Raw genomic sequence first — 25478 nt, 5'->3', positions numbered from 1 at the left:
TTTATGTGGTGGGTTTTGAAGAGAGATATCCTAATGTGAAAATTATCACCCTGAAAATTAGCCCTCCATGACTAATTTTCAATATAGACTTAAGAATATTTTGGAAGGCATGATTTGAAATTCATTTAGAAATATAAACTTTTAATTAGTACTTATTCCTTAGTATAGAAAATATTTCATTGCATATATCATTTTATTTAATCCTTTCAGTAATCTCATAAGGTAGATAATACCTTTTCCCCATTTCATTGATGAAAAACTAAAGTTTTAGGTTGACCTATAGTTTCATAGCTAGTAAGAGAGAGAGCTAACACTTCGATTGAGGCACATCTAGCTTCAAGCTCATGTTCTTCAACACTATACAACTCTGGTCAGTAATTAATGTATAGTGAATGAAAAATAGTAGTACTTATGGAATTTTGTTCCTCTAAAATTTCTGTTTCAGCAATAAGCCTTAAAAGATATAGAACAAATATCGTATATTAACGCATATATGTGGAATCTAGAAAAATGGTACAGATGAAGCTATTTGCAGGGCAGGAATAGAAAGGCAGATGTAGAGAAAGGATGTGTGGATACGGGGGGGGAAGGGGAGGGTAGGATGAATTGGGAGATGAGGTTTGATATAAATACACTACCATGTGTAAAATAGATAGCGAGTGGGAACCTGCTGTATAGCACAGGGAGCTCAGCTCGGTGCTCTGTGATTGCCTAGTTGGGTGGGAGGGGGCAGAGGCAGAGAGGGATGTCCAAGAGGGAGGGGATGTGTGTATGTGTATGGCTGATTCACTTCTCTGTGTGGCAGAAACTAACACAGCATTGTAAAGTAATTATACTCCGAAAAAAAAAAAAAGATATATCAATATCAGTGGATTTGCTTAAGGAGTTGAAGGAAATAATATAGGATACCATATAATGTAGTTTGTTGGTTACCTTTGTTTCTCCTCTTAAAGAACTAGGAATTATGTAAATGTTATTATCCACTTAAAAGGAATACTTCTGAGTATCTTATGCCATTAAGATTTGAATATGTTTGGTTAATTTATTAAATGTAGACTTTTAAGTCCAAGCTAACTGTAAAAGCACGAGGATAATATAAAGATAACGAGAAAGCTCTGTATCATCCTTACTGTTGCACTTGCACAAAAATAATGCTATCAGTGTTTTAAATGAGAAAAATACAATTAAGAATGTATATTAACATACTGCTGTGAGAAAACTGGATGATGAACACAGCATTGAAACACAATAAAAGTAAGGACATATAATAGAAAATTTGAGGTCCAAAATATAGAAATTTAGAAAAGATTTTATTTAGCCTTAAAATAATTACTTGAAAGTGTTTATTAATGTAAAAAGCAAAAATGTTGAATTGAAACATCACATCTGGGGATAATGAAATAGTTCTGTTGCCATTTTTTGCTGCAGTTAAATGGAAATGTTTTTAAACTTGAAGAAACTGATTGATGGAAATGGAGAAATGAGTTAAATTTTAGATTAAATATAATATATTCAGGAAACAATCTTATACTTTTATTATTCCAAGTAAGATTTATAGGGGGCCTGGAATAGACTAGTGCAGTTCAATCAATAGCACATTATCAGTAGAGGATAATTTTCAACATGGCATGGAAGATTAGGAAAGACACACAGTTAAAGAAGAAGGTATTCAGAAGAGTAACAGGAGAGTAGATTTATATGGTAACTTCCATAAAGTAATGACTTTGAAGTGCCTTTAAGAAGAGAAAGATAGCAAATCAACTGTTTTTCATGTACGTTTAAAGTAACAGATCCAACAGCTCAGGAATAGAAACTAGCAGAGGAGAGAGCAGCCTCTGCACAGTGCACAGAGAGGACAAACGCAAAGGGATGTATGCCCGGGTTTATGGACAATCCAGGATCGATGTTCCATGCTAGACTGATGAACTAGACTTGTTAAGTAACTGGAAATGGAGTTTTAGAAGCAGTTCAAGGAGAAAGCTCTGTATCATCCTTACTGTTGCACTTGCACAAAAATAATGCTATCAGTGTTTTAAATGAGAAAAATACAATTAAGAATGTATATTAACATACTGCTGTGAGAAAACTGGATGATGAACACAGCATTGAAACACAATAAAAGTAAGGACATATAATAGAAAATTTGAGGTCCAAAATATAGAAATTTAGAAAAGATTTTATTTAGCCTTAAAATAATTACTTGAAAGTGTTTATTAATGTAAAAAGCAAAAATGTTGAATTGAAACATCACATCTGGGGATAATGAAATAGTACTGTTGCCATTTTTTGCTGCAGTTAAATGGAAATGTTTTTAAACTTGAAGAAATTGATTGATGGAAATGGAGAAATGAGTTAAATTTTAGATTAAATATAATATATTCAGGAAACAATCTTATACTTTTATTATTCCAAGTAAGATTTATAGGGGGCCTGGAGTAGACTAGTGCAGTTCAATCAATAGCACATTATCAGTAGAGGATACTTTTCAACATGGCATGGAAGATTAGGAAAGGACACACAGTTAAAGAAGAAGGTATTCAGAAGAGTAACAGGAGAGTAGATTTATATGGTAACTTCCATAAAGTAATGACTTTGAAGTGCCTTTAAGAAGAGAAAGATAGCAAATCAACTGTTTTTCATGTACGTTTAAAGTAACAGATCCAACAGCTCAGGAATAGAAACTAGCAGAGGAGAGAGCAGCCTCTGCACAGTGCACAGAGAGGACAAACGCAAAGGGATGTATGCCCGGGTTTATGGACAATCCAGGATCGATGTTCCATGCTAGACTGATGAACTAGACTTGTTAAGTAACTGGAAATGGAGTTTTAGAAGCAGTTCAAGGTAAACATGGGCATTTGAATCTCTCTCCCCTGGGTCATAGTAAGCCAACACAGCATCAGTTTCTTGGAGCTGATGGAAAAAATTAGTACCACTGTTTCCTTCCAGTTGTGGTGGGTCCAATATTGTGTTTGGAAACACACCTAAGCTATGTCTACTTCTGATACTGAGCTCTCATTCAGTCCAAATAGCATGACCTGTCTGGAAAGAAGCATTGCGGCTGGCAGAGGCTTAGAGAGTGACTTGGGCCCATTTGTAGGTCACAGTATATACTGATTTTATGATGACTTAGAACAGTTCAAAAATCATTTTATCAGTCCAAATAGCATGACCTGTCTGGAAAGAAGCATTGCGGCTGGCAGAGGCTTAGAGAGTGACTTGGGCCCATTTGTAGGTCACAGTATATACTGATTTTATGATGACTTAGTCAGAACAGTTCAAAAATCATTTTAGTACTAAAGTGTAGCAGGTAAGGATTTACATTTACAGACTCAAGGGATAGAAGTTAAATTTTTATTATGGTAAGAACACAACTTGAGATATACCTCTTAACAAATTTTTAAGTGTGTAATACAGTATAGTTGACTACAGGTAAAATGTTGTACAACAGAGCTCTAGAATGTATTCATCTTACTTAACTGAAATTTTATGCCTATTGATTAGTAACAGCTCATTTCTCCTTCCCCCAGCCCCTGACAAACACCATTCCATTCTCTGAGTCTATGCATTTGATTATTTTAGATACCTTATGTAAGTGGAATCATGCAGTATCTGTCTTTCTGTGACTGGCTTATTTTACTTAGCATAATGTCCTCAAGGTTCATGTATGCTGTCACATGTTGCAGAATTTTCCTTCTTTTTAAAGGTTAAATAATATTCCATTTTACATGTATCCCACATTTTCTTTATCCATTTATCTGTTGAAGGACACTGAAGTTGTTTCTGTATCTTCTGCTTCTTGTGTTGTGACTAGTGCTGTAATGAACACAGGAGTGTTAGTATCTTTTTGAGATCCTGATTTCAATTCTCTCAGGTAAATGGGAGAAGTGGGATTTCTGAAAGCCTCTTTTCTAGAATTGAAATGATTCTCCATTTGAGAGCCTTTCTCAGAGTCCCTTGCCAGCTCCTGAGCAGTGCACAACTCCAGGCAAGCCGTGCAGATAGATCATGCCATACAACATGTGTCCCAGAACTGTGCAGTGTCCTGCTGTCTTGTCAGGATGAAAAAAATAATCCTGTCAGCCAGTTTGGAACTTCTAACCCTACATCCCTTTGTTCCTGAGATTTTCTCTAAATAACAGGGCATGGTGGGGATCATTCATCTGATTTTTTATGTCATTAGCCCATGCTCACATCTCTGAAATACTGTCTGGTTGTTCTTTGCGCAGTGATCTTTGCAAGTTGCTGATATGTGGAAAATTCTGTGAGGAAGGATGTGTAATGCCCCCTGCTGGAGGTGGGGTTGAGATTACAGCTCATAATTGATCGGTAAGGAGTTTTTCTTATATTAGGACTCTCAAGGTTTTTTATCCAAAGATTTTAATGTTACATGACTAGTCATATTTCTTTGGACTCTGCCAGTAGCATTTGCCAGGAACTGCTGGTGGATTAAGTAGGAGTTGATAATTTGACACCTGAAGTACTAAATGAATCTTTTCTCCTACCCTGATTCAGTAGTATTGTAGTTTTATAAAATTTCTCTATAATCTAGTATGAACTTTTAGCTGAAGCTTAACACATAAATAATTGATTTTGAGCTTATGAATTGTTTAAAGCCATAATTATAACTAGTAATTAGCAGCACTGCATTCCTGTCCCTTCTAGTAAACTGTATCCTTATGTTATCCCTATCTATCTATCTATCTATCTATCTATCTATCTATCTATCTATCTATCTATCTATCTATCATCTCTTTGTTTCTCTGTAATAAAAATTGTGACTTCTACTTAAGACTGATATTTAAGAGTGAGTCTCTACTCCTCTAAACCTTGCTCATAAGTAATTGTCACTTTGGTCAAATCACTTACATTTCTGGATCTCAGTTTCTTTATCTGCAAAACAAGCTTGAAACAAATAATTCTTAAAATTACTCTGAAATATGTAATTCTATGAATTCATGATTCTCAGGTATCAAAAACTATTATCTATTGACATGCTGATACTTGAGTATAGACAATTACTACAAGGAGGTTTTTCAGTTGCTGTCCTCAAAGAGTTTGTATTCCAGTGAGAAGCTTACAGCCATCATACCCTAAAGCATCGTAATAGCTATAGTATCACGTAAGTCCAGAAAAAGAGATTGAATTAAAGTTACTTTTGCTCAGCAGATCAAAACAGCGCTATAAGACATGGTAGCAAGGTTTAATTAGGAACCCTGGTTTGGAGGTAGGATATAAATCCCATAGCTAAACAAACAGTAACAAGTCAAATAAAATTCACAAAAAGGAAAATGAGGAGCCTTAGGAAATTATTTTATAGATAAGAGAGGAGCTAAGTTTTCTAGGGTCTTATGTCAGTGCTAAGGAATTAGTAACAAAATAGGCATTGCAATGCTTTAGGCAAGGGAGTGACATGGTCAGATTTGAGTTTCAGATCACCTACACTGATGGCATTAAGAATGGCGTTAAGTGGAATGGAAAAGGGGAGAGATAGGTTTTAACTAGGCAATGGATGGAGAGGGGATCTCAAGTAGATCTAGATATGAACAGCTGGCAAAGAGGGTGTCAAGGGAAACTATGGGGGGAAGACAAGCACTACATTCTTCATGCAGGACTTTCCTGTTTCCTCAACCAGATCATACCAACTTGAGATGAGACCATGATGTCTACTCCTTGTTTATTCCCCGTAATTTCTAATAAAGATGTGACTCATAGTTTTTGCTCAGTAACCATTTTTTATTAGCTTTGACCAATTGTACCAGAATAAGATCTCTGTGAGCTAGTATAGTATTTTATACTAGAACTGATAGTATTTTATATACTTGTGTGCAGTCAACCTATTCCAGAGACTTTCTGACATGGTATTTTCAATTACTGGGAGCTTTGTGAAATTCAGCCCTCTTGATTACAACATCAGTAAAACTGGCTTGATAATAGCTATTGATGTCAATAAAATTTAAGTGTTTTGCCATAGTCATTATGTCATTGGGATGCTAACTGACATTAATACTAGACCCAATTTATGACTTCTTTTATTATTGCTATTTTATGAACTCATGTTCTCCATGAAGGCAAGGAAAACACTGCACATAACTTTCCTGTTCTCTCTGAGTATGAATAAACTAGTTAAATCTAGTATGCATAAGCACATATATGTATGCATATATACATAAATGTATGTATACATAAATGCCTATGTGTATATATGTATTTTCATATGTATAATGTTTCTGATTCACTGACATAGACCAATGGCTCCCAAGCTCATAGAGCCATCTAAGTAGCAAAATCCATGAAATAGTCTCTTTACTTCAAAAAGTCTAATAGGAATCATATATTTACTCACAACAAGGCAACAGGGGCTATTGACCCACATTTCTTGTGGGTTTTTTAAAAAATTATAATTAACATACAATATTATATTAGTTTCAGGTATTATACAACATAGTGACTCATAGCTTTATACATTATGAAATTATCACTATAATATGACCAGTTACCATCTGTCATCATACAAAGTTGTTACAATATTATTGACTATATACCCTGTGTGTACATTATGTCCCTGTGACTTACTTATTTTATAGCTGGAAGTTTGTACCTCTTAATCCCCCTTCACCTATTTTGTTCATCCCCCTTCACCTATTTTGTTCATCCCTCCACCCCCTTCCCCTTTGGCAACCACCAGTTTGTTCTCTGTATCTCTGAGTCTGTTTCTCCTTTGTTTTGTTTTGTTTTTTAGATTCTACATACAAATGAAATCATGCAGTGTTTGTTTTTCTCTGTCTGACTTAGGATATTGTGATATCCTGCAGGACCATCCAAACTGATGCAAATGGCAAGATTTCATTATTTTTTATAGCTGAATAATATTCTATTGTGTATATATTCCATATCTTCCTTATACATTCGTCTATTGATGGATACAAGTTGCTTCCATATCTTAACTATTGTAAATAATGATGCAATGAACATAGAGGTACATATCTTTTTGCCTTAGTGTTTTCATTTTTTTTTTTTTTTTTGATAAATACCCAGAAGTGGAATTGCTGGACCATATGTTAGTTCTATTGTTTGTTTTTTGAGGAAACTCTATACTGTTTTTTATGTTGGCTGTACCAATTTACATTGTTGCCAATAGTACACAAGGATTCCCTTTTCTCTACACCCTTGATAACACTTGTTTTCTGTTGTCTTTTTTGATAATAGCCGTTCTGACAGGTGTGAGGTGGTATCTCATTGTGGTTTTGATTTGTATTTCTCTGATGATTAGTGATGTTGAATACCTTTTCATGTATTGGCTGGCTATTTGTCTTATTTGGAAAAATGTTTATTCAGGTCTTCTGCCCATTTTTTAAATTAGGTTGTTTGTGTTTTTTGATATTGAGTTGTGTGAGTTCTTTATATGTTTTGAATATCAACCCCTTATTGGATATATCATTTGTAAATATCTTTTCCCATTCAGTAGATTGCCTTTTAGTGGTTTTCTTTACTGTGCAAAAGCTTTTTAGTTTGATATAGTCTCATTTGTTTCTTTTTGCTTTTGTTGCCCTTGCCTGAGGGGACATATCTAAAAACATATTGCTAAGACTGATCTCAGAGAGGTTACTGCTTATGTTTTCTTCTAGAAGTTTTACGGTTTTAGGACTTACATTTAAGTCTTTAATTCATTTTGAGTTTATTTTTGTACATAAACTGTATGAAATACAGTTTATGAAATTCGTATGAAATGAAAGTGGTATATGAAAGTGGTCCAAATTCATTCTTTTGCATGTAGCTGTCCAGTTTTCCTAATACCAGTTATTGAAGAGACAGCCTTTTCCCCATTGTATATTCTTGCCTCCTCTCTCTGTCATAGATTAATTAATCATATGAGCGTGGGTTTATTTCTGGACTCTCTCTACTCTTCCATTCATCTATCTGTCTGTTTTTGTGCCAGTTCCAAATGGTTTTGATTACTGTAGGCTTATTGTATAATTTCAAGCCTGGAAGAATAATACTTCCACCTTTGTTCTTTGTTTTCAAGAGAAAACCATAATTCAAATAGACACATGTACTCCAACGTTCATTGAAGCACTATTTACAAGAGCCAGGACATGGAAACAACCTAAATGTCCATTGATAGATGAATGGATAAAGAAAATGTGGTACATATATACAGTGGAATATTACTCAGCCATAAAAAGAAATGAAATTGGGTCATTTGTAGAGACGTAGATGGACCTAGAGTCTGTCATACAGAGTGAAGTAAGTCAGAAAGAGAAAAACAAATGTATATTAATGTATATATGTAGAATCTAGAAAAATGGTACAGATGAACATATTTGCAGGGCAGGAACAGAGATGCAGACGTACAGAATGGACATGTGGACACAGGGTGGGAAGGGGAGGGTGGGATGAATTGGGAGATTAGGATTGACATAAATACACTACCATGTGTAAAATAGAGAGCTAGTGGGAACTTGCTGTATAGCACAGGGAAATCAGCTTGGTGCTGTGTGATGACCTAGATGGGTGGGATGGGTGGGGAGTGGGAGGGAGGTCCAAGAGGGAGGAGATATATTTATACATATAGCTGATTCACTTCGTTGTACAGCAGAAGCTAACAAAACATTGTAAAGTAACTATAGTCCAATTAAAAAAAAAGAATTCTTTGGCTATTTGGGGTCTTTTTTGGTTCCATTCAAATTTTAGGATTATTTGTTATAGTCCTATGAAAAATGCCATTGGTATTTTGATAGAGATTGTATTAAATCTGTAGATTGCTTTGGGTAGTATGGACATCTTAATATTAATTCTTCCAATCCATGATCATGGTCTATCTTTCTATTTATTTGTGTCATTTTCAGTTTCTTTCCACAAGGTCTTATAGCCTTTAGAGTACAGGTTTGAGAACTGTACTCCTTTTTAAACTCCTAGGTATTTTTTTTTGATGCAATAGTGAATGAGATTGTTTCCTTCATTTCTCTTTTACATAGTTTGTATTAGTGTACAGAAATGTCAGAAATTTCTATGTATCAATTTTGAATCTTGCAACTTTACTGAATTCATTTATTGTTCTAATAGTTTGCTTGGTAAAGTCTTGGGGTTCTCTATCTATAGTATCATGTCATCTTCAAATAGTGACAATTTTATATTTTCCTTTCCGATTTGGATGCCTTTAATTTCTTTTTCTTGTTTGATTGCTATGTTTAGGAAATCCAGTACTATGTTGAATAAAAGTGGCAAGAGTGAGCATGCTTGTCTTTTTCCTAATCTTAGGGAAAAGGTTTCAACTTTTCACCATTGAGTATGATGTTAGCTGTGGGTTTGTTATATATGGCCTTTACTAATTTGGGATATGTTTCCTCTATACCCACTTTGTTGAGAGTTTTTATCATAAATGGATGTTGAATTTTGTCGGATGCTCTCTGTGCATCTATTGACATGACCGTGTGATTTTTAGCCTTTGTTTTGTTAATATGGTATATCACACTGATTGATTTACAGATGTTAAACCATCCTTGCATCCCTGAATGAATCCCATTTGATCATGGTATATGATACTTTTAATATATTGTTGAATTCACTTTGCTACAATTTTGTTGAGGATTTTGCATCTATGTTCATTAGTGCTTATTGGCCTGTAATTTTCTCTTTTTGTAGTATTTTGTCTGGTTTTGGTATCAAGGCTATGCTGGCCTTGTACAGTGAATTTAGAAGTGTTCCTTCCTGTTTAATTTTTTGGAATAATTTGAGAATAATAGGTGTTAACTCTTCTTTAAATGTTTGGTAGAATTAACCTGTATAGCTGTCTGGTTCTGAACTTCTTTGTGTGTGGGGGGGCAGGTTTTTGATTACTGATTCAATTTTGTTACTAGTAATCAGTCTATTCAGATTCTCTATTTCATCATGATTCAGTCTTAGAGGATGTATTTCTAAGAATTTATCCATTTTGTCTCTGTTGTCCATTTTATTAGTGTATAATTGGTCATAGTAATCTCTTATGATCATTTGTATTTCTGTGGTGTCAGTTATAATTTTTCTGATTTATTTATTTGGGTTCTCTTTTTTCTTGATGACTCTGGCTAATCTGTCGATTTTGTTTATCTTTTCAAAAAACCAACTCTTAGTTTCATTGATTTTTTTCTACTGTTTAATTTTTTAGTCTCTTTTATTTTTTTCTGCTCTGATCTTTTATTTCCTTCCTTCTAATAACTTTGGACTTTGCTTGTTCTTTACTTGAAATGTACATTTAGGTAGTTTGAGATTTTTCTTGTTTCTTGAGGTGTAGGCCTGTTTCTCTATGAACTTACCCTCTTAGGACTGCTTTTACTTTGTCTCATAGATTCTGGACTGTTGTGTTTCTATTTTCATTTGTCTCAAGATAGTTTTTGATTTCCTCTTTGATTTGCTCATTAACTCATTGGTTATAATAAATGAGCAAGTTGTTTAGTATCCACGTGTTTGTGTTTTTTCAGTTTTTTTTCTTGTGTTTGATTTCTAGTTTCATACTGTTCTGGTCAAAAGAATGTTTGACACTATTTTAATCTTCTTATATTTATTGAGATTTATCTTGTGGCCTAATATGTGATCTATTTTGGAGAATGTTAAACATGCACTTGAAAAGTACATGTATTCAGCTGTTTTGGGATGATATGTTCTAAAAATATCTATTAAGTCCATTTGATTTAATGTGTCATTTAATGCCAGTGTTGCCTTATTGATCTTCTGTCTGGATGATCTATTCACTGATGTAAGTGGGGTATTAAAGTCCCCTACTATTATTATGTTGCTGTCTATGTCTCTTTTTGATTCTGTTAATATTTGCTTTATATATTTATGTGCCCCTATGTTGGGTGCATAAAAATTTTTTAATGTCATATTCTCTTGTTGAATTAACTCCTTTATCATTATATAATGTCCTTCCTTGTCTTTTTTTTTTTTTTTTTTTCTTTTTTCTGTGGTACGCGGGCCTCTCACTGTTGCAGCCTCTCCCACTGAGGAGCACAGGCTCCGGACGCACAGGCCCAGCAGCCATGGCTCACGGGCCCAGCCGCTCCGTGGCATGTGGGATCCTCCTGGATTGGGGCACGAACCGGTGCCCCCTGCATCGGCAGGCGGACCCCCAACCACTGCATCACCAGGGAAGCCCCCTTGTCTTTTTTATAGTTTTGTTTTAAAGGCTATTTCATCCGATATGAGTGTTGCTACCCCAGCTTTCTTTTACAGTCCATTTGAACGGAGAAACTTTTTTTCCATCCTTTTACGTTCAGCCTATTTGTGTCTTTAGATCTGAAGTGAGTCACTTGTAGGCAGCATATACATTAGTTTTGTTTTCCTTTATCCATTTAGCTACCTTAAGTTTCTGATTGGAACATTTAGTCCACTTATGTTTAAAATGATAAGTGATAGGTATGTACTTATTGCCATTTTGTCACTTATTTTCTGATTGTTTTTATAGTTCTTCTTTGTTCTTTGCTTCTTCTTTTAGTATCTTCACTGTGACTTGAAGGATTCCTTTAGTTTTGTGTTTGGATTTCTTTCTCTTTACTTTTTTGTGTATCCATTATAGTTTTTTTGGTTTGTGGTTACCATGAGGTTCATATATATGGACCTGTATATATAACCATCTAATATTTTAAGCTGACAGTCACTGAAATTTGAAGGCATTCTAAAAACAATGCATTTTTACTCTGTCCCACACTTTATGTTTTGATGCCATATTTTACATCTTTTTATTTTGTGTATTCCTTAAATACATGCTGTAGTTATAGTTGATTGTATAACTTTTGTCTTTTAACCTGCATACTAGCTTTTTAAGTAGCTAATCCACTGGTTTTACTCTATATTTGTCTTTACCAGTGATATTTTTTTCCTTTCATATATTTTCTTATTTCCAGTTGTGGGCTTTTTTCTTTTCTTTCCTTCCCTCCCTCCCTCCCTTCCTCTTTTCTTTCTTTCTTTCTTTTCTTTCTTTCTTCCTCTCTCTTTCTCTCTCTCTCTCTCTCTCCCTCCCTCTCTCTCTCTCTCTCTCTCTCTCTCTCTTTTCTTTCTTTCAAGGTTTTTTTAGAAAATACATTTTCAGTTCCATCAAATAACCATTTAAAGGCTACAAATGTACAAAAATTATTCTCATCATACCCCAAAATACAGTAAACTTTTAATTATATGTTATGATCAGGAAGTTCCAATGAACCCCCCCTTTTAAAATGGATGTGATATAGTATAATTTATTTTTTAATTTTTAAAAGATTTTTTTTCTATTCTTTTTCTCACACCAGTCGGAATCTGTAGATTTTTTTGTGTAGTATAGTCATTTTTACAATATTGATTCTTCCAATCCAAGAACATGATATATCTTTCCATCTGTTTGTGTCACCTTGGTTTCTTTCATCAGCATCTTATAGTTTTCAGAGTACAGGTGTTTTGTCTCTTTAGGTAGGTTTATCCCTAGGTATTTTATTCTTTTTGATGCAATGGAAAATGGGATTGTTTCCTTGATTTCTCTTTCTCATCTTTCATTGGTAGTGTATAGGAATGCAAGAGATTTCTGTGTATTAATTTTGTATCCTACAATTTTACTATGTTCATTGATGAGCTCTCGTAGTTTTCTGGTAACATCTTTAAGATTTTCTATGCATAGTATCATATCATCTGCAAACAGGGACAGTTTTACTTCTTTTCCAATTTGGATTCCTTTTATTTCTTTTTCTTCTCTGATTGCTGTGGCTAGGACTTCCAAAACTATGTTGAATAAGAGTGGAAAGAGTGGACATCCTTGTCTTGTTCCTGGTCTTTGAGGAAATGCTTTCAGTTTTTCACCATTGAGAATAATATTTGCTGTGTGTTTGTCATATATGGCTTTTATTATGTTGAGGTAGGTTCCCTCTATGCCCACTTTCTGGAGAGCTTTTTTCATAAATGGGTGTTGAATTTTCTCAAAAGTGTTTTCTGCATCTATTGAGATGATCATATGGTTTTTATTCTTCAATTTGTTGATGTGGTGTATCACACTGATTGATTTGCAAATACTGAAAAGTCCTTGCACCCCTGGGATAAATCCCACTTGATCATGGTATATGATCCTTTTAAGGTGTTGTTGGATTCGGTTTGCTAGTATTTTGTTGTGGATTTTTGCGTCTATGTTCACCAGTGATATTGGCCTGTATTGTCTTTTTGCGTGTGTGATATCTTTGGGGTGAAGGTGGCCTCATAGATTGAGCTTGGAAGTGCTCCTTTCTTTGCAGTTTTTTGGAAGACTGAGAAAGTAGGTGTTAAATCTTCTCTAAATGTTTGATAGAATTCACCTGTGAAGCCATCTGGTCCTCAACTTTTGTTCCTTGGGAGTTTTTAAATTACAGTTTCAATTTCATTACTTGTGATTCATCTGTTCATATTTTTTATTTCTTCCACATTCAGCGTTGGAAGTTATACTTTTTCTAAGTATTTGTCCATTTCTTTTAGGTTGTCTATTTTATTAGTATATTGTTGCTTGTAGTAGTCCCTTATGATCCTTTGTATTGTTGCTTGTAGTAGTCCCTTATGATCCTTTGTATTGGGTTGGCCAAAAGTTTGTTTGGGTTTTTCTGTAAGATGGTATGGAAAAACCTGAACGAACTTTTTGGCCAACCTACTATTTCAGTGGTGTCCATTGTAACTTCTCATTTTTCATTTCTACTTTTATTGATTTGAGTCCTCTCCCTTTTGTTCTTGATGAGTCTGGCTAAAGGTTTTCATAGATTGAGCTTGGAAGTGCTCCTTTCTTTGCAGTTTTTTGGAAGACTGAGAAAGTAGGTGTTAAATCTTCTCTAAATGTTTGATAGAATTCACCTGTGAAGCCATCTGGTCCTCAACTTTTGTTCCTTGGGAGTTTTTAAATTACAGTTTCAATTTCATTACTTGTGATTCATCTGTTCATATTTTTTATTTCTTCCACATTCAGCGTTGGAAGTTATACTTTTTCTAAGTATTTGTCCATTTCTTTTAGGTTGTCTATTTTATTAGTATATTGTTGCTTGTAGTAGTCCCTTATGATCCTTTGTATTGGGTTGGCCAAAAGTTTGTTTGGGTTTTTCTGTAAGATGGTATGGAAAAACCTGAACGAACTTTTTGGCCAACCTACTATTTCAGTGGTGTCCATTGTAACTTCTCATTTTTCATTTCTACTTTTATTGATTTGAGTCCTCTCCCTTTTGTTCTTGATGAGTCTGGTTAAACGTTTATCAATTTTGTTTATCTTCTCAAAGAACCAGCTTTTAGTTTCATTGATCTTTGCTATTGTTTTCATCTCTATTTCATTTATTTCTGTTCTGATCCTTATGATTTCTTTCCTTCTACTAACTTTGGGTTTGTTGGTTCTTCTTTCTCTAGTTGCTTTATGTGTAACATTAGTTGTTTATTTGACATTCTTCTGTTGCTTGATGTAAGATTGTATTACTACATACTTTCCTCTTAGAACTGCTTTCATTGCATCCCATAGGTTTTGGATTGTTGAGTTTTCATTGTCCTTAGTCTCTAGGTATTTTTTTGATTTCCTCTTTGATGTCTTCGGTGGTCTCTTGGTTATTTAGTAGCATATTGCTTAGTCCCCATGTGTTTGAGTTTTTTTTTTTTTTTCAGTTTTTTCCTGTAATTGATTTCTAATCTCATAGCATTGTGGTTGGAAAAGAACGTTTATCAATTTTGTTTATCTTCTCAAAGAACCAGCTTTTAGTTTCATTGATCTTTGCTATTGTTTTCATCTCTATTTCATTTATTTCTGTTCTGATCCTTATGATTTCTTTCCTTCTACTAACTTTGGGTTTGTTGGTTCTTCTTTCTCTAGTTGCTTTATGTGTAACATTAGTTGTTTATTTGACATTCTTCTGTTGCTTGATGTAAGATTGTATTACTACATACTTTCCTCTTAGAACTGCTTTCATTGCATCCCATAGGTTTTGGATTGTCGAGTTTTCATTGTCCTTAGTCTCTAGGTATTTTTTTGATTTCCTCTTTGATGTCTTCAGTGGTCTCTTGGTTATTTAATAGCATATTGCTTAGTCCCCATGTGTTTGAGTTTTTTTTTTTTTTTCAGTTTTTTCCTGTAATTGATTTCTAATCTCATAGCATTGTGGTTGGAAAAGATGCTTGATACGATTTCAGTTTTCTTAAATTTATCAAGGCTTGGGCTTCCCTGGTGGCGCAGTGGTTGAGAGTCTGCCTGCCATTGCAGGGGACACGGATTCGTGCCCTGGTCCAGGAAGATCCCACATGCCACGGAGAGGCTAGGCCCGTGAGCCATGGCCGCTGAGCCTGCGGGTCCAGAGCCTGTGCTCCACAACGGGAGAGGCCACAACAGTGAGAGGCCCACGTACCGAAAAGAAGAAAAAAAAAAAAAAAGAAAGAAACAACAACAACAAAATATTTATCAAGGCTTGATTTGTGACCCAAGATGTGATCTATCCTGGAGAATGTTCCATGAGCACTTGAGAAGAAACTGTTTTCTGCTGCTTTCAGATGGAATGTCCTATAAATATCAATTAACTCTATCTGGTTTAATGTGTCATTTAAGGCTTGTTTTTCCTTATTAATTTTCTGTCTGGATGATCTGTCCATTGATGTAAGTGGGGTGTTAAAGTCCCCACTCTTATTGTGTTACTGTCAATTTCCCCTTTTATGGTTTTTAGCATTTGCCTTATAATTTGAGGTGCTCCTATGTTGGGTGCATATATATTTACAACTGTTATATCTTCTTCTTGCATTGATCTCTTGATCATTATGTGGTGTCCATCTTTGTCTCTTGTAACAGTCTTTATTTTAAAGTCGATTTTGTCTGATATGAGTATTGCTACTCCAGCTTTCTTTGATTTTCATTTGCATGAAATATATTTTTCTATCCCATCACTTTCAGTCTGTATGTGTCCCTAGGTTTGAAGTGGGTCTCTTGTAGACAGCATACATACAGGTCTTGTTTTTGTATCCATTCAGCCAGTGTATGTCTTTTGGTTAGAGCATTTAGCCCATTTACATTCAAGGTAATTATGGATATGTATGTTCCTATTGCCATTTTCTTAATTGTTTTGGGTTTGTTTTTGTAGGTCTTTTTTCTTCCCTTCCTCTTTTGTTCTTTTCTCTTGTGGTTTGATGACCATCTTTGATGATAGCCATTTTGACTGGTGTGAGGTGATATCTCATTGTAGTTTTGATTTGCATTTCTCTAATAATTAGCGATGTTGAGCATCTTTTCATGCCATTTTCTTAGTTGTTTTGGTTTTGTTTTTGTAGGTCTTTTTTCTTCCCTTCCTCTTTTGTTCTTTTCTCTTGTGGTTTGATGACCATCTTTAGTGTTGTGTTTGGGTTGCTTTTTCTTTTTTGTGTGCGTATCTATTGTAGTTTTTTGGTTTGCATTTCCCATGAGGTTTTCTTAAAGCAGTCTATAGGTATATACAAGGTTGTTTTAAGTTGCTTGTCTCTTATTTCAAATGCATTTCCCTTTTCCTGCATTTGTACTCTTCTCAAGGTTGCTGGTTTTGATATCATGTTTGTGTATGGATGATTTCCTGCTTTTACTGTATGTTTGCCTTTACCAGTGAGCTTTCCCATTTGTGATTTTCTTGTTTCTAATTGTGACCTCTTTTTCTTTTTTCTTTTTTTTCCGTTGCCTAGAGAAGTTCCTTTAGCATTTGTTTTAAAGCTCGTTTGGTGATCCTGAATTCTTTTAGCTTTTGATTATCTGTAAAGCTTTTGATTTCTCTGTCAAATCTAAATGAAAGCCTTGCTGGGTAGAGTATTCTTGGTTGTAGGTTTTTCCCTTTCATCACTTTAAATATATCATGCCAGACCCCTTTGGCTTGCAGTTTCTGCTGAAAAATCAGCTGTTAACCTTATGGGGATTCCCTTGTATGTTTTTTGTTCTTTTCCCTTGCTGCTTTTAATATTTTTTTCTTTTTATTTAAATATGTTAGTCTAATATGTGTCTCGATGTGTTCCTCCTTGGGTTTATCCTGTATGGGACTCTGTGCACTTCCTGGACTTGGGTGACTATTTCCTTTTCCATATTAGGGAAGTTTTCAACTATAATTTCTTCAAGTATATTTCTCAGGCCCTTTCTCTTTTTCTTCTTCATCTGCGACCCCTATAATTTGAATGTTGGTGCATTAAATGTTGTCCCAGAGGTCTCTTAGACTGTCCTCATTTCTTTTCATTGTTTTTCTTTATTCTGTTCCACCACAGTGATTTCCACCATTCTGTCTTCCAGCTTACTTATCTGTTCTTCTGCCTCAGTTATTTTGCTATTAATTCCTTCTACTGTATTTTTCGTTTCAGTTATTGTATTGTTCATCTCTGTTTGTTTGTTCTTTAATTCTTCTAGGTGTTTGTTAAACGTTTCTTGTATCTTCTTGATCTGCACCTCCATTCTTTTTCTGAGATCTTGGATCATCTTTACTATCATTACTCTGATTTCTTTTTCAGGTAGACTGCCTTTCTCCTCCTCATTTAGTTGTTCTTGTAGGTTTTTATCTTGCTCCTTCATCTGTAACATATTTCTTTGTCATCTCATTTTGTCTAACTTACTTACTGGGTCTGTGGTCTCCTTTCCACAGACTGCAGGATTGTAGTTCATCTTGCTTCTGGTGTCTGCCGCCTGGTGGGTGACTTTGGTCCAGAGGCTTGTGCCTTTATCCCCTTGATAGACAGTTTGACTGGTGTTGTGGTGACCTGAGCCTGCTCTGGATATTGAGTGGGGCCTCCCCTTTGTTCTGTGGTTGTCACTTCCCTGTCAGGGTGGGCTCTGCTCCCTAGTTGTTGGAGTAGAGGCCCCAAGATCTGTTTCTTAGCTGTGATTCTGATATCTGGTGTGAGATAGGTGGCATTGAAGCACTCCCACTGGGAGAGAAGCCACTGAGTATTCCTCCGTAGAGGCCCCAAGATCTGTTTCTTAGCTGTGATTCTGATATCTGGTGTGAGATAGGTGGCATTGAAGCACTCCCACTGGGAGAGAAGCCACTGAGTTTTCCTCCTCTGGAGCTGTTCACCTGTGAATGTGCTCTGTTGTGTCCCCTTTTGCCCACTGTGCAGACTCACAAAATACACTGTTGTTGGCAATGCTCTCAATCTCACCTTAACTGTGGTTATGCTGGCAATTGGCCCTGGTGACCCTTAGGTGTTGCTTTCACCAGGCCATCAGCACAGATCCACTGAGCTCAGGTCCCAGGACTGAAGTAGTTGTGCACCTGGACCCACTGTGGGAGCTATGGAGGCAGCTCAGACTCTGGCCTGGCCCAACCCCCATGTGTACTTGCCCCAAAGCTCACAGTTGCTAAAGCCAGACCTGTCCCAGCTGCAGGAGCACTTGTCCTTTTAGATGTTTCACAGGTGCTTAATTTAGGAAGTCATCAGTGGAGGTGAAACTCTGTAGTTCATGCAGCTGCAAGGAGAGATTTCAGCTCTTCTTCCTTAGTCACACAGCCCCTGGGGCTCAGCAGTTGTTTCAGCCCCACCTCTGCATGTGTTTTTCCCACCAGTCTGCTCTAGAGGATGCCAGAGCACACGAGCTCATCAGGCAGTAAAGAGCCAAGGCAGTGATCTGGATGAGCAGGCTGCCCAGGTGGGGAGGGTGCTGGGGTGGGAGGGTGCTAGCAATTGGAACATGTGAGCCTGTAAGGTGGCAATTTGGGCAAGCATGCTTCCCAGGTGGGGTGGGAGGGAGGGCAGAGGAGGCAATTGCTGGGGTTCATGAGCCCACTCTAGTGGGAGCCCTCCCTAGTGCTCGTGGAGGCAGGGACTGGCTCATGAGGAGAGAGGCTTCAATGGTGGCCCTGCCCTTTGCACATCACTCGACAATGGCGCTTTGCTTCTGTGGTGGTCCAGGCTTTCTCAATGAGCATTCCCGGTTGCAGAGCCCCTCACTTCCATCCCCTCAGGTTCTCTCCTCACAGCCAATAGCAGTCTCCTCTCCCAGTCTTCTCTCCAACCCCACGACCCAGCCCCCAGCCCCCGTGCACACTGGTGTACACACGTCTCAGGCTGGGGCATGCACGGCTGTGGCATGGACCATCTGTGTAGGTATTATTCTGTTCTGCCTGCCACAGACAGGCTGCTGTCTCTCTTCTGAGCCCCCGACACTCCCCTTCTGTCCCAGCTGATCTCCCCACTGGTAAGGGGATTTCCCAGATGTGGGAACCTCTCCTCACCTTCAGCTCCCCACCAGGGATGCAGGCCCCATCCTGCTTCCTCTCCTCTTCTTTTTCCCTTTGTCTTTCTTTCATCCTACCTGGTTACATGGGGATCTTTCTTGTTCTTTTAGGTGTCTGAGGTCCTCTGCTAGTGTTCAGTAGGTGCTCTGTGAGAACTGTTCCATTTGTAGATGTATTCTTGGTGTGTTTGTGGGGAGAGATGAACTCCATGTCCTCTTACTCCTCCGCCATCTTGGAAAGTCATCCTTTAAGTTTTGATTGTCTGGGAAACTCTTCATCTTTCCTTCAATTCTGAATGATAACATTGCTGGATACAGTACACTATTTTGGTTTTGTTTTGTTTTGTTTCCTTACAACACTTTAAATATATCCTGTTACTCCCTTCTTGCCTGTAAAATTTCTGCTGAAAAAAATCAGCTGATAGTCTTAGTGGGTTTCCCTTGTATGTGATGAGTTGCCTTCTGTTCCTGCCTTTAAGATTATAATTAAAATGGCAAAAGTTAAAGATAGTGTCTTGTGTGAATCTCTTTGGGTGTATCTTGTTTGGCATTTTTTCTGTGTTTTCTGTACCTGGATGCCTGTTTCCTTCCCCAGGTTAGGGAAATTTTTAGCCATTTCTTCAGATAGTTTTTCTGTCCCTTTCTTTCTTCTCTTTTTTGTACCCCTATATTGCAAATGTTGTTAGTATGCTTGATGTTGTTTCAGAGGTCCCTTAAACTGTCCTCATTTTCAAAAAAAAAAATTTTTTTTTGCTATTCTGATTGGGTGATTTCCTTTTCTCTGTCTTCCAGATTACTTATTCATTCTTTTGTATTCTCTAATCTGTTCTTGATTCGCTCAAGTGTATTTTTAAATTTTAGTTATTGCATTGTTCAGTTCTGATTGGTTCCTTCTTATTTATTCCAAGGCTTTGTTGAAGTTTTCACTGAGCTCTTTAATTCTTCTAGTTTGGTGAACATCCTATGACCTTGTCTTTGAATTCTTTATCAGGTAAATTACTTATCTCCATTTCATTAGGTTTTTTTTCACCTGGGGTTTGATTTGTTTTTTTGTTCGTTTGTTTGGACCATATTCCTCTCTCATTTTGTTTGACTTTTGGTTTTTGTTTGTATGAATTAGGCAAAACAGCTACCTCTCCTCGTCTTGAAGGAGTGGCCTGGTGTGTGAGCATACCCTGTGTAGACTGCTTGTGACTGGTGGCTTGGTCAGCTGGAGCTGGATTTGGTGTGAGCTGGGGGCAGCTCCTGGAGAGCGGTGTGCCCAAGGCCACTTTAGCTAGGTAGCTGGGTCTAGAGTGGGTGCGATCTGGGGACAGTTCATGGGGAGCGTTGTGCCTGAGGCTGCCTTGGTGGAGTAGCTGGAGTTGGAGCAGGCAACACTGGAGGGTAGTCCTGGGAGGGCTCAAGCAATGTGCTCACTGGTGCCTCTGACCCTGGAGAGGTCTCTAGCAGATCCCTGCCCATTTGGCAGAAACTCTAGGGTTAGTAAAAGGATTTCTTTCTGATATAGTCTAGGTGCCCTTTAAACTGTTTTTTTGCTGTCTGAGTCTGTGCTTGGGCTCCTCAGCAATCTCTCTCCCCACTGCAGGTTGTTGCATTGGAGGTGGGGTTCCCATGGATATTTGTATCTATGTGTTTGATACCCATTTCTATGTGGCCCATGTATACACAGTAGCTGTTCAATCAGCCCGCAGGTCTTCTTCAGGAGGAGTTGTTCTATATGTAGGTATAGATTTGGTGTGTCCATGGGAGGAGATGTCTTCCTGCAGGGTCTTCTAGCACCCTGGACCTTTCTCCACATTTCTTGTTTTGAGTAGAATTTTATATTCACTCAACATGGCAACATTCTTTTTCTCATACTCATTTTTTGATTAATAATTTAAAATACTTGTGTGCACACCTATACAAATGGAAAACTGTTACTTAATATAAGCCAATTGGTAGATCAAATTGTTCAAAACATGAACTCCCAGGTGAATAAATAGTAAATGGTATCTTTGGAAGTAAAAAATTAGAACCACAGACACAGACAATATAATGCAGACTCTGAATTTATGCCTAATCAGATAATAGGTAGAAGGAGTGAATTCCTCAACAAACATTCATTAAGCAACACTATTTATGCATCAAGCACTGTTTTTGGTGCCCATGATACATCAGTGAGCAGAACAGAAGCATATCCCTTATTACTGGAGCTTATGTTCTAGTAAGAATGAGATTTTTATACAATACTGCAAAGAGGCAATTTATTGGATTGTGCTAGATTGTGGAGTTAAGAAATATTGATGATCTGTAGAGAAGGAGGAAGTATGTCAGTGATATTAAAAATGCCTATAGAAATCAGAACACAATAGAAATTTCTGGGTAGATGTCATAGACACACTGCTTCTTTTAGTAATTTTCTGTAAAGCCTGTCTCCTTTTTTCTCTAACAATTTCTATTTCTTTATATGAAAATTATTTGAAAGGTAGGGTACTTCTCATTTCCAGAGAATTATATCATTCCTCTGGTGACTGAGGTTATTTTGTGGGTGGACTATTTTATGACTCTTCTGTTCCACCTAAGTGTAATGGTACTATGTGCTGTGTGGTATTTATTGATTAGTTGTACTGTGAAAGGAACAGGAAATGTTACTTATTGATGACCTGCGTGAGGGTTTAGTCTTGTTAAGCCACAAGCACTTGTTTCTTTTAGGACAAAATATGAAGTAAACTTTCTGAACATTTTATCTCTGGAATCTGCTCCTTTCAAAGAAAAAAAAGCCATAATCTGTAGGCAATTTTTGCCTCTTTCAAAAAACCACTATAACATCCAAACTCCCATAGTATTTGGCATCTGGCTCCATTTTATTTTGTTTGGAAGAATAACAATATTTTAAAATAAAATTTTACTCAGTGAAATGCTTATGGAGATGCTAGAGTGAGTGTTAGAAAATGGTCACAAGAGTTATATACTTAAGAAAAAGAGGGGAGGTGGTATAATGAAAGATTATCTTGATAATTCTAACTGTAGGAACATTCATGCTTTTTGTAGAAAAATTTGACCAGAATGATTCAGATCACACGTCTGCATGAAAAAATTTACTAGGCTGTTATTGAAATATTCTCATTTGTTATCTCCATAGGCGTAACTTAAAGCACATATAGCTAATTGCATGTATATGGTATTCATGTTTAATCGCCCTTGTAGTTCATTATGAATGAATGTTTGAAGTGATTTTTTGTTTTTAGAATTTCCCCTTGAAAACCATAAAATAATGAAGAAAATACATTAAAAATATTATACATCATTTGTATTAATAGTGAATTTGGACATGATCACAAATGGACTCAAACTATTTAAGGAGGTCTCTGATTTGCCATTCTGTATAAGTGTATATGTAGTTAATTTCAAGACATGCAAAGTTAAGGCAATAGTGTTGTTACATTTATGTGTTTATATGCTAAGGGTTGAGTTCAGAAGACAGTGGCATAATCAGAAATTTGCCAGTGCAGTTCCTCAAGGTCACATTCTTAGAGTCTACAAATCTAGGTGGGCAGGTTTTAGTCAATTTTCCTGGCAGTTGTAGATAGGCACAAAATAGATGTATTGGAGGCAGTATTGATTCTGATGTCTGTTGCTGCATGTTCACTCCAGGAAAGTCTGTCCTTCTTTTCTTTCTTTTCCTTAGAGGATAATTTTTCTACCCCTTTAGAGGCTCCTCTCTCAGCATTGACTCTTGCAAGAAAGGCCACCTCTCATGATGAATTCCTGCCACTGTCTATACTGTGATTTGAGTAGCAATTTCTATCATTAACAAAGAAAAATGCAATAAGAAAACAAGTCTAATCTTTAGGGCACCCTGCTACATTTAATACTGCCATTTATTTCACATTGGAGATGTCTAATTAAATGGATGTAAAGAGGTAAGTGACAGATTGAATTAAGGAGATCAATCTCTCTGGTTTCATCTTTGGCAGCCTTTCCTGTATTTTACTAGAATGTTCCTCCTTCATTATGTGATGTATTTTTGTGATGGAGATACAATAGATAGCATCAGTCTTTAATGAAAAAGGGATAACTTTTAATGTCTAGGGGTCTTGAGACAAAAGAAGTTTGTTTTAGTGGGAATAATATCTAAGAAGTCCTGGGAGGAAAGTGGCAGTGAAAAGCAAATACTGATTTGGAGAGTACACAATTCAGGAAAAGGGAAGGAGCAGAGATGAGGATGTCCTAGAGCACGGGAGGAAGACAGTAGTCAACTACTCCCTCCAGAACTGAGAATCAGGAGGAACTAAAGAAACCAGAGAGGAATGGTGATAGCTGACTCAGCAATACACCAGAATACTCTAATGCTCTTGATCTCCCTAGTATCTTTCTTCTTCTCCCTTTTCCTTCCTCTGTATCTTTCAGCCATCTTTCATAGAACCTCCCTCTGGTATTTATTGAGCAATTCCTTGTTGCTAGACTTTGGGCTAAGTGCTGGGGTAATAAGGTGACACTAACCTTGAGGAGTTAATTGATACCTATGATAAAAGTATGAGAAAATAAGTACAAGTTGCTTGAGGGGCATGTAGAAAGGGGCACACCTCAGGATTAGGAATCAGTTAAACTCTTCTTAGATGGATGGGGAGAACATGGTGGTTTTAGGGGTGTGTATGGGAGTCAAGAAAGTCAGTGTGACTAGAACCTAGAGTACTTGGTTTTGTGTGGCCAGGGAAGTAGTGTAACAGAGGAGTGTATTAAAGGCACAGGGTAGAGAAAGTTTGAGAGACAATCAGGGGCTGATCGTAAAGCTCTTTTTAAAAATATAATAATTTGGACATTATCCTGAGGACAATGGGGACTTGTTGAAGGATTTTAATCAAGCAGTGACATGATTAGATTTGGAGTTTCAAAAGATCACTTTGGCTGCCATGTAGAGAGAGGATCAGGAGGAAATGAAATTTATGTATTATTCATTAAGGTATTAAAATTTGTCAGGGAGCATTTTCACAGACAAGACTTCTCTTCATTTACTCAAAAAATTTAAAGGCGAAATTTAAGCTCTTCTTTTGTGACTTAGAAAAACCATAGTGAAGACAAATAAAAATGGGAGAAAGAGCAACCATGTTTATGCAAGAGTGGTGTTTACTTCTCAGGTTTGAGAATTATTTTTATAACAATTTCTTCCCCATCAATCTCTAGGCACACACACCTTCTATCACTAAAACAACAATTATCATTCTATCTGGATTTGTTCTAAAAATATAAATCAAGGGAAATCAACATTGTCCTTCCCTCATTGTCTTATCTGAAATGAAAATGGATCCATATAAAAAGCTTGTCATAGTGATTTGCCATGGCTTGACCAATGTCTCCCATTTTAGGGTCATCCTTGGTTAATGAAGACCAGACACATTTCAGCCTGTCTGACATTAAGCTCTGAGGTGTAGCTTAGGGGCCCCCAACTGATAATAGTTATCATTGACTGTATTTGCATTGTGAGATGCTCTGGTTTCCATCACAGGGCCATTATTTCCTGCTTCAAGGTCTTTATGAACAGTATAGTGATAAGAGCAACTTCAAGGGACTGATATTATGAGTTTGCAGGTTGGAGCTTTTCTCTTTCCAAGACTAGTCACGGAGTCCCTGTATTCTTCCTCGGGAGAATTGTTCATAGCATAGAATTATCACACAATTGAACACAGCTGGCACTCTGGCCTCAAGAGAAACCAGAAGAAGATTGGGGAGGATAAATGGCAGGTAGGTTAAACATGGGCTAAGAAAGGGACCTGGAGAAGAGAGAATCTCATTATAAGTTTAGGGATATTTTAAATCTCTGGAGGTTTCTATTGACATTCAGCCAAATTCTACTAAAATTGCAAAGTAGTATCATTTGATTATTAGTCTTCCTATGATCACATTTAATATAGTTTTCTAAATGTTTTTCTAATTATTTATTACCTCTTTTCATCTTAGCATTTTCTTATGAGATGTATAGTATATTATTGTCAATTGGCAGCTGAAGAAAATGAAGTACAAAAATATTAAATAACTTATCCAATGTCATATAATTAATTAAAAACAGAGTGAGGAAAAGACTCCAGTTCAACTTCTTAATTCTAGCCTCTTTCCATTCAGTGGTAATCAAAACAGATTTGGATGTAATCATTAAGTTCTGCAAATAATTAAAAATAGAGTTACTTGGTCCATAATTTGGGGTTTGATTATTTGAATATCACTCCCCACCCCACCACCTTTTTGAAAATGAAGCAAATATTAACAAAGATTAAGAAAATATTCGGGGGCTTCCCTGGTGCCGCAGTGGTTGAGAGTCCGCCTGCCGATGCAGGGGACACGGGTT

This window comes from Physeter macrocephalus, chromosome 12 (assembly GCF_002837175.3).
Source record: "Physeter macrocephalus isolate SW-GA chromosome 12, ASM283717v5, whole genome shotgun sequence".
Lineage (NCBI taxonomy): Eukaryota > Metazoa > Chordata > Mammalia > Artiodactyla > Physeteridae > Physeter > Physeter macrocephalus.
Note: the sequence above shows the minus strand (reverse complement) of the source record.